At 38.9% G+C, this 9,961-nt stretch overlaps 1 protein-coding gene across 1 annotated transcript in view; it reads left to right on the top strand.

The window, feature by feature from the left end:
- Positions 1-2,001: 2,001 nt before the first annotated feature.
- The window catches only part of fam163ba (family with sequence similarity 163 member B, genome duplicate a), a 41,186-nt gene continuing 33,226 nt past the window's right edge, over positions 2,002-9,961 (top strand). Inside the window, exon 1 of the mRNA XM_041234374.1 lies at positions 2,002-3,229. The gene's annotated coding sequence lies outside the window, so the exon portion shown is untranslated. The remainder of the gene's footprint in view (positions 3,230-9,961) is intronic.

The raw sequence follows: 9,961 nt of genomic DNA, 5'->3' as shown, positions 1-9,961 counted from the left end.
CTTATTCAGCTCATGGAAGCTGGTCCGGTTCCTCATTCAGCTCATGGAAGCTGGTCCGGTTCCTCATCATTCAGCTCATGGAAGCTGGTCCGGTCCCTCAGCTCATGGAAGCTGGTCCGGTTCCTCATTCAGCTCATGGAAGCTGGTCCGGTTCCTCATTCAGCTCATGGAAGCTGGTCCGGTTCCTCATTCAGCTCATGGAAGCTGGTCCGGTTCCTCATTCAGCTCATGGAAGCTGGTCCGGTCCCTCATTCAGCTCATGGAAGCTGGTCCGGTCCCTCATTCAGCTCATGGAAGCTGGTCCGGTCCCTCATTCAGCTCATGGAAGCTGGTCCGGTCCCTCATTCAGCTCATGGAAGCTGGTCCGGTCCCTCATTCAGCTCATGGAAGCTGGTCCGGTCCCTCATTCAGCTCATGGAAGCTGGTCCGGTTCCTCATTCAGCTCATGGAAGCTGGTCCGGTCCCTCATTCAGCTCATGGAAGCTGGTCCGGTTCCTCATATTCAGCTCATGGAAGCTGGTCCGGTTCCTCATTCAGCTCATGGAAGCTGGTCCGGTTCCTCATTCAGCTCATGGAAGCTGGTCCGGTTCCTCCTTCAGCTCATGGAAGCTGGTCCGGTTCCTCCTTCAGCTCATGGAAGCTCGTCTCACTATGAACTATTTAATATGTATAAAGTAAATTACTAACAATTAATTAAGATGGGTTGTTTTATATGCATTCTGAGACCAAAAAAGGTCAAAGGTCAAATGTCAGGGTAATGCATTTTAAAAAGGCCAATATCTATTTACATATTTGTTCTTAACCAATTTTTTTTTGTCTGAAAAAGATGACTGCACATTGAATTTTGTTTTGAGAACTTTAGCAAAGACATACCTCATTGGTTTTTGCATAAAAAACTGCTAAAGGTTGTTATAATATATAACAAACACAGTACTATGTTGTTATTGTGAAACCAATAATGTATCTTCAGTTTCAAGTTTGGTTTGGTTAGATAAATAGAGTCTTTTTAAATGGCCCAACTATATATTTACATAGTTTAAACTAAATAAAAAACTATTAAAACTATATGTTAAATATATTCAGTTTCCAAATAGACGTCTATTCTTGGAGAACAACGGTTGCTATAAAAAATGCTTGCATTGATTAACCTAGTGAAGAACCCTTACCGGTTTAAAGAACAATATACCAGTGTGGTATTATTTTGTGGTACATGTTAAAATGTGGTACAGCGTGTAGTGCGCTTGCCCGGGCATGTGCAAATGATTTTAGCTCAGAAAACAACGAAACGCCCGCCTACAAGGAATACGATGTACTGAGTTTGGCCCTTAAAGTTGTTTTTTTTTTTTTATTATAATTGTTTTCACAATTCAGAAAATATATGTGACTTTAACTCATGAGCAACCAATTGGGCTATCTACAATTATAAACACATACGATTTTTCAGGTGAACTACAGTTTGTCTTGTTCCTGGTGATTTGAGCAGTAGTCAGTCACAGCATTGGCAGCGTCATGTTTTGATACGAGTACCACATTCTGACGAATAACAATTACAGTGCATGTCAACACCAATGTATCTAAACTGCAGAAATAATGTACTTTTCAATGGCTTTCTATTGTTATGTTTTTTTAATAATAACCTTGATTATATCTATTCACCCTGGTAGATGTATGCTTGCTGTATGTTGTACTGGGATAAATCAGATGAATGCTTTATTACTACTTTATTTAAAAATAAATAAAAAATACTACGAATGGAACTCAAAACTATGATTTGATTGTATGGTTGGTTGTGGCAGTCATAGTTATTGTTGACATTCCCAGCACACCACTGTACATGCTTTTGGAGAAAACAAATGGCAAGCAGCATCAGCAGCTGCAACAACTCACGTCAACGGTTTGCAGCGAGGGGCGCTCACAGTTATCAGCAAGTAACAATTAGGCCAGCGTCTGTATATTCTCCTCTGCTTGGGGAGCGCAGGTGGACAGCAGCCTGCACGCATCTCCTTCGCTCCGTTCGGCTGCTAGCTCCGAGGTGGGGATAGACACTAGATTTTTTATTTTTATTTTTTGGTGTGTGCGTGTGTTTTTTTTTTTGTTTGTTTGTTTTGTTTTTTACATAAAAAATGGATTGACAATTCCAGTTAAAAAATGCGTTATTGTTCAGAATGTGATTCACCCTTTTTTTCGTGATGCGGAAAAAGCTGCAAGGAGATGCTTTTCATTTCGTCGTGTTATTAACGCAGGGGCTGTTTAAATAAAAAAGGAGCGCCCGAGTGGTTTAATTATAATCTACGCATAAATATTAACAAAGGATTAGGAAAGAGCTGAATCCAAGAAAAAAATTAAAGGCAAAAAAAAAAAAAAAAGTCGCAACCTTAATTAAATTAAGAAGAAGAAGAATAAAAAAAAAAGCCGAATGGACAACACGAGATTTTGGACCTTATCACCAACACTCGGATCCCATTTATCTTGAGTCGCAAAATCATAGTATGTGTTAATTACAAGAATACAATTACAAACAGTATCTGCATTCTAACTTTTTAATTGAACTGAACTGATTTGGTTAAACACTATAGTGATTTATTTGTATGACGCTCTGGAATTGTATGCAAAGAAGATTATTTATTTATGTCCGTAAAGGTACATTTGGTATAATTCAAAGTTGAAACTCGAAATTTAAAATATAAATAAACTGCAGGAGGCAAATTAATCTGATATAATTTCAAATACATCAGTTGTCTGGACTTTATATTTTTCAAACTTAGTTTGAACAAAGCAGACCCCACAAATTTAATTTAAACATTAGTCAGAAGAAAAACTGAAATCTACTCCGTGACCCTTTCCCTCGACTACATAAAGCAGCATCCTACTATCAGCTGGCGGGTTTGAAGACGTGTGTGGTGATATAAGAGTCAACAAAAAAAAAAGAAATGCTATGTTTTTGTACCACCTATATGAATGAGTTTACATTACAAAGAGAACACATCCACTTATGCCGTTTTGATACAGTGCGCCTTTTGTAAAGAGACGTTTCATAGTACACAGGAAAGCATCTTTGCTGCTGTTTCTGTTTGCTCTGGACCCCCCCCTCTCCCCCATGTAATAAATCAACGCTAGGTGCTGCTGCCATTTGGGGATCACGTGTCCGGTTCATTGATGCTTAGTGCTGGGTGCTCGAGAGAGAGGACCGCCACGGATGAGATCAGGGACAATTCTAATGTTTATGAAGGTAAGAGATTCCCAGCAACTGGGCTTTCGTTTATAATTTGGTGTACTAGCTGCCGCGTAGAGGATGCTTGGGTCTCGTCAATGTCCGCCTCTCGTTTGCCTCGCTGTTACAGAAATATATTTTACACTGGCACGCATTCTCTTCCCAGCGCCCAGTGGCGCTTTACTTTGTGTTGAATCACACTGTATTGACCTGATTATTTGGAGTCAAGGTAATCGTGAGAAGGGCTTGATCTTAAAGACACAGGCGAGCAAAATTATTCGTTATAATCTGTTTAGCTGCGTATGCCTTGGTACCACCTGTGCGCTGATTAAGTGCGTGTTGTTTCTATATCTATGAATCTAGTTGTATATGTATACTTGTCTGCCTGAATGTGTTTTATCTTATATCTAAACTTTTACTGCCAAACTACTTGTTTGTCTCTATCTATTTGTCTGCCAGTCTATATGCCTCATCAAATCTCATCTATGTATTGTCCGAATCTATCTCTATCTGTCTGTCAATATCTATCTGCCCATCTATCTATGTTTACCGTTTTCTCGTGTATTCTTTCTTTTTAAAGTACTTTATTATAAGTGATGCTGTAGTGTGTATAGATGGCTATACAGCCCAAATGTAAATCTTGTATAAACATCAGTATGTTATATAAGATCTACCATTGAGCTGCAGTATATAACCCACCCTTTGATTTGTCCTGCCTTAGTTTGGTGCCCAGGTTCTAGTCTCTGAATCAAGGTAGTTGATCTGGATCGTGGTGAATCGACTCTTGTTTACTTTGCCGTGTTGCTGCCTGTTATAGCTGACCAGGTGTGTGTGTGTGTGTGTGTGTGTGTGTGTGTGTGTGTGTGTGTGTGTGTGTGTGTGGTGGTGGTTATACAATTCCCTGACAGAATAACTGAAACACTGCAGTTAGAAGACACACTGGCTGCTGTGTAGCTGCCTGTGCAGGACTGGGAAAGAACCTTATGCATTGCCTGTTCCAATAGTGTGCCAACATGCATCCTTCTGCAGGAAATGCAAACCAAGTTAAAGCAGCAGCAGCAGTCTAGTCTCTGGGACTGAGATGTATCCAGCTCCAATTAACCTCAGTGTCAACACAAGATTCTTTCTGCTACCTTAGCACTCAATACATTGAAGGCACAGAAAGGAGTCCACTATCCTGGCCTCCTCAGATCAGACAGGAGCCCAGTAGAAGACCTATTGCATCGTCTTGGCAGGCAACTTTTGCTCAGGAAACCACACCCTAGCAATGTACAAGAACTGAAAGATGTTATTTTTAGACATCTGTCAAAACTTCTGCCAAGAAGAAATCTTCTCTGATGCCCTGCCTGATTGTCTTCAGATATTAAACAACAACAAAAAAAAATCAATACAACATTTAGTGGAGTATTCATCAGTTACACGTGCTGTTGATCAAGTCTATATACAAAAGTACACACAGTAAAATATTAAAAAAAAACAGCCTGTCCTTGACAGCAAGAAGGGTACATTGATTCTTTTTTTCATTTTTCAAGAAAAGGGTGAAGGTGAAGCTAAGTGCATGCATATATAATTATAACTGAGTGGTCGCACATCCCTTTCATGAAAAGTAGGAAGCATTTTAAACAGAAAGTCTGCTTTGGGTATGTTTCAGTTAGTAGACTGGGGCGTGTTGAACTGCTCAAGACCTTACCTCATTGTGACATCATGAATAAATCTCCCCCAGTGCTGAATTGCTTTCGTCCAAGTTGACATGCTGTCACATTTACTATTCCTGGGCATTGTGATGGAAATCTAGCATAACAGTAGGTTTGGCTGTGCAGCCCCAAAGAAGGGATATTTGGACAATAGGTTTTTAAAGAATAGCTTAGGTGTTTTCAAGGGAAATGGTTTAGTCTTCCCTATTACACTTGCGGCTTTGAAAACACAAGATTAAGGCCTTTGCACACTGGATCCATTCCATCGTTTAGAAAAAGTCGTCCGTCAATCCATTGCACACTAGATGTTTTAATGTCATACTTCAGAGCGCTGATGTGCAGTGGAGGCTTTGTAACTAAAAACAAAAAAAAAACTGTTAATTCATATATAACTTTGAACACAAAAAATGTTAAATGTAGTATAAACTTAATGATCAGCAAATGCTGATGGAAAACGTTTGCTAATTATTACCTTTTCTACTTGACTACAATAATGTTGTTACGCAATACATAAAAAACATATGCGATTACACAACACATGTGCTTGCAATAACCTGTAATGCACAAAATCCACATTTTTATATTTTATAATACATATCATTCATGCCCAAGTCCACGGCAATGTCTTTCCATATGTGTTCTTTTTTTTTTTTTTTTTTTTTTTTTTTTACAAAGTCTTTGTAATTTTGTTGGATTTATCATAAAGTAATTCTTGTTTGGTGGCACACACAATTAGATTTTCCATTTTTTTCAGGGAACTGCAAGAACCCAGTCGTTTTTCATTGGTCAGTGTCATTTTTCACGCACGTCAAATCGAACTTGTTTCGATTCCAAAATTGACGCATCACCATCGTACGACGATTACGGACTCAAGGTGCAATAGGGAATGCGCATCGTTGTTTTTTTTCTGTTTAGACGCATGTTAAATTCTGATGCGTTATCGGATCCAGTGTGCAATGGCCTTTAAACAACAATATGTTCACTATTGTTAAGAAAGTTGCACTTCTGGTGCCCTTTTTTTATCTGCTTGTGTACACAACAGGGGTGTTCAGATTATTCAGGCTGTGATCTGTATTTACCAGCTGGTAGCGCTTACTGCACATCAGGGACTCTGTACAATGAAATGAATCCTGTCTCTGGAGTAGACACCCTATTCCAGTCTGCATCTTACTAAATCCTGTTAACAGTAACTTAATGGCTATATTAACAGTGTATAATTTAAAGTGTAACCCTAATCAATGTGGTTGTATCTGTTTACTGTAGAAGAGTCCTGGCGAACAACTGATACAGACATCTTACACAACAAAAGTCACCCTGGGTTTGTGCTGCAGCCACTGCGTGCCACCCTTTTCCATGCTGTGCTCTTTACAGGGTTTGGGGTGGTCTGGTAAGGTTAGAAAGGGTGTTTTATTGCTTATTATTAAGGGCAGGGTGTGCTGGCTGGAGAGCTGAGAATGGAGTGTTTTATATTCAAGGTGACTGGTGACACTGCTGGAGAGCTGAGTGTGCTGTGCTGTAGAGATGAGTATTAGGGGGTAGGGTGTCAGTGCTGGAGAGCTGAGTGTGCTGTGCTGTGCTGTAGAGATGATTATTAGGGGGTAGGGTGACAGTGTTGGAGAACTGAGTGTGCTGTGCTGTGCCGTAGAGATGATTATTAGGGGGTAGGGTGACAGTGCTGGAGAGCTGAGTGTGCTGTGCTGTAGAGATGATTATTAGGGGGTAGGGTGACAGTGCTGGAGAGCTGAGTGTGCTGTGCTGTAGAGATGATTATTACGGGGTAGGGTGACAGTGCTGGAGAGCTGAGTGTGCTGTGCTGTAGAGATGATTATTAGGGGGTAGGGTGACAGTGCTGGAGAGCTGAGTGTGCTGTGCTGTAGAGATGATTATTAGGGGGTAGGGTGACAGTGCTGGAGAGCTGAGTGTGCTGTGCTGTGGCGTAGAGATGATTATTAGGGGGTAGGGTGACAGTGCTGGAGAGCTGAGTGTGCTGTGCTGTAGAGATGATTATTACGGAGTAGGGTGACAGTGCTGGAGAGCTGAGTGTGCTGTGCTGTAGAGATGATTATTAGGGGGTAGGGTGACAGTGCTGGAGAGCTGAGTGTGCTGTGCTGTAGAGATGATTATTAGGGGGTAGGGTGACAGTGCTGGAGAGCTGAGTGTGCTGTGCTGTAGAGATGATTATTAGGGGGTAGGGTGACAGTGCTAGAGAGCTGAGTGCTGTGCTATAGAGATGATTATTAAGGATTAGGGTGACAGTGCTCATTATTAAGGTAAAGCACATGAAGAGAAATAGGTAAAAGTTTTGGATAAACACACTGATCTCTCATTTCTGGGGATCTTTCTATTTCAGAGGGGCAGTAACAGCAAGAGCTGTCATCATTTAGCTGAACATTTAGCATTTATCATGTACAGTATAATGAAACTTTGTTTTTGCTATTTTGAGACTTGTCTTTTTTACTGCTGTCAGTCAGATAATTACAAACTGTTGCTGTTAGTAAATTATTATTATTTTTTAAACAGAATATTGATTCTTTCAACTAACATGATATTGGGAATGAAGTCAGTTTGGTGTGAACATTACTAGTTCTTGTCTCTTTTATATAACAGTAAGTAGGATAAATTAGCGATTTTAGCACTGTTTGAATAATTAGACTCCATAACATTTCAGTAGTAATGAAATTAGTGCTCACCCTCTAATCAAAGCAGACCATTATCATACCGCCGATGCTATTGTTATTTCATATTGCTTCACTGTTTTTATATATTTATTTATATATATACAGGCTTAATTTAGTAATTTATTTGATTTAATTTAGTTATTTTTTTCTGTCAAACAACTGGGCTTTTAAGTAGGTTAAGCCTTCATTTTTCATTACAAGCAGAACGTACAGACAAGATCACCGTATGTTAATAAGCAACTAATCTTTATTAACACCATAATGAAAAATAAAACGTTTTTGCTGGACGTTATGGCGAGTAACTTTATTTAAATAAATAAAGATGAAGATCGCTTCGGAATTTAAACGAAAAAAAACTGCACCATTGAATGAAATGAACACTGGGGGGAAATTGAGTTTCTAAGCTTTCCAACGAATCCGTCCCTTTCAGTCTAGCTGCAACAGTGACGAAGCAATGGACTCAAAACAAAACTGTGAACTCTGTCACATGATGAGAGGCCTGACTTCAGGCGATCGTAGTTCCGGCTAGGACTACTGCATACACACACTGAATACATCTTTGGAAAGCCCAGAGTCTGTACTTTTAAACAAGCCATGATAATCAAGTAGGTGGCTTTTACAGTGCCTGAGTAATATGTGCATAACCTTTGGTGCGCTGGCGCCACAAAATGAATGGGGCTGAGTTTTAAGAGTTAAAGCGAAAGACATTGCTTGCAAAACAACACCTAGATAACTGTTTAGGCCTGCTTACTGCAGTGTGCTGAGTTTCTATAACACTTAAATATAGCAGCCGACAATCATGTACAAGAGAATAAAGTCTTTAAGTGGTACTTAAAATATCCAGCACTACTTTTTATTTATTTATTTTAACCAGAACTACTCGGAATGCGGCTTTGTCACTGACACCCACTTCATTATAGATTGTTGTAGCGTTGCAGGCATTCTAAATTGGGTGAAAAATACAATAGCTTGGATTTTACCACACTGAAAACTGCAGGTGTGTGGGAGCAACTTGGAAAATGAGTGATTCCCACGATCCTGCGCTGAAATTCAAACCCTGATTATTAAATATGAATAAATAACAATATTAAACGTATCTAACCGCAACCTTGTACAATTGTATTCCTCTTTTAGAGGAGTATCATGTTTTTGATTTTGTAATGGCATGTCTCTTCAATATTATTGTTAAAACTTTCATTATAGGAGATATTGAAGTTTAAATGTATGTTTCTGCCCGAGCCTCTCAACGTTTGGAAGATGGTGTTCTATATGTGGGGAAAGATGGGGTCATAATCCGGTCTTGACAAAACAGCATTAGGTTTTGAAGCAGAGTTGATTGAATTATTTTGTGGTGTGTCTTGAGCATGCACAAGAGTCAGCTCTGTCTCTGTATATCTGCTTCAGTGTGGAAGTCAATTTTAGAAGTACGCTAAACACAATAATATTAGCGATAAGCAGCTTTATGGAACAAGAAAATAATGATAAACTTTGTTTAAGTGCAGTTGCTGTGTATCTTTCATTTTACTTGTGAGTTTAAATTTGATATTAATTTAAACATACTGTATTAAAGTGCAGTGGTGTACAATATATTAATATATGTTAAAATAAATGCAAGATTTTCATCATATGTTTTCGCTACTGTACAGTACACAAAAATAAACCAAAGCTTTTAGCATATTCTATTAGAGTTTTAACCCTAGACTAGCTTAGAAAAAAAGCTTGTTTGTCACAGGTCACGTACATCACTTCCTGGCTCAACGACTAGATAAAGGGAACTCATTAATCAAAATGTATGTTAACGAGATCAAGAAATGAATGGAAGCATAATTCGCTGTTATGGAAACTACCATCATACAGGGAGATGGCTCTCCCCCCAGTGAGCAGCAGAAATGGAAATGAAAAATAATGGGAATATCTATTTTGTGTATAATTTGTAAACTTCATTTAAAATTGTGCATTTTGTCATCCAGAATATAGATTTATTTAGAACACCTCACATATAAAATGCTGATGTATGATTATCTGCCACGTGGGTAAAAATCAGACAGCAGATTAAAAAAAATAATAATTAAACCCCACTAGTCATTTACCCTGTTCCGGGTGGATATTTTGCCAACAACTATATAGAATTCTTTTAATGTGAATTTTGCAATCTTTGTGGTTAAAAATTTAATAAATACATTTTATTTAAGTTTTGGATGGGGCAGGGAGGCCATCTATAAGCTTGATTGGAATCTGTTTTCTTATGTTGACATCTACTGTTGTATATGATTGTAGTCCAGGGGTCTCCAACCCTGGTCCTGAAGAGCTGCTGTGGCTGCTGGTTTTCATTTCAACCAATCTCTCAGTTACTTAATTGAACCAATTATTGCCTTAAT

The sequence above is a fragment of the Polyodon spathula genome, chromosome 33 (assembly GCF_017654505.1).
Source record: "Polyodon spathula isolate WHYD16114869_AA chromosome 33, ASM1765450v1, whole genome shotgun sequence".
Lineage (NCBI taxonomy): Eukaryota > Metazoa > Chordata > Actinopteri > Acipenseriformes > Polyodontidae > Polyodon > Polyodon spathula.
Note: the sequence above shows the minus strand (reverse complement) of the source record. Positions and strands in the feature narration are given on the sequence as shown.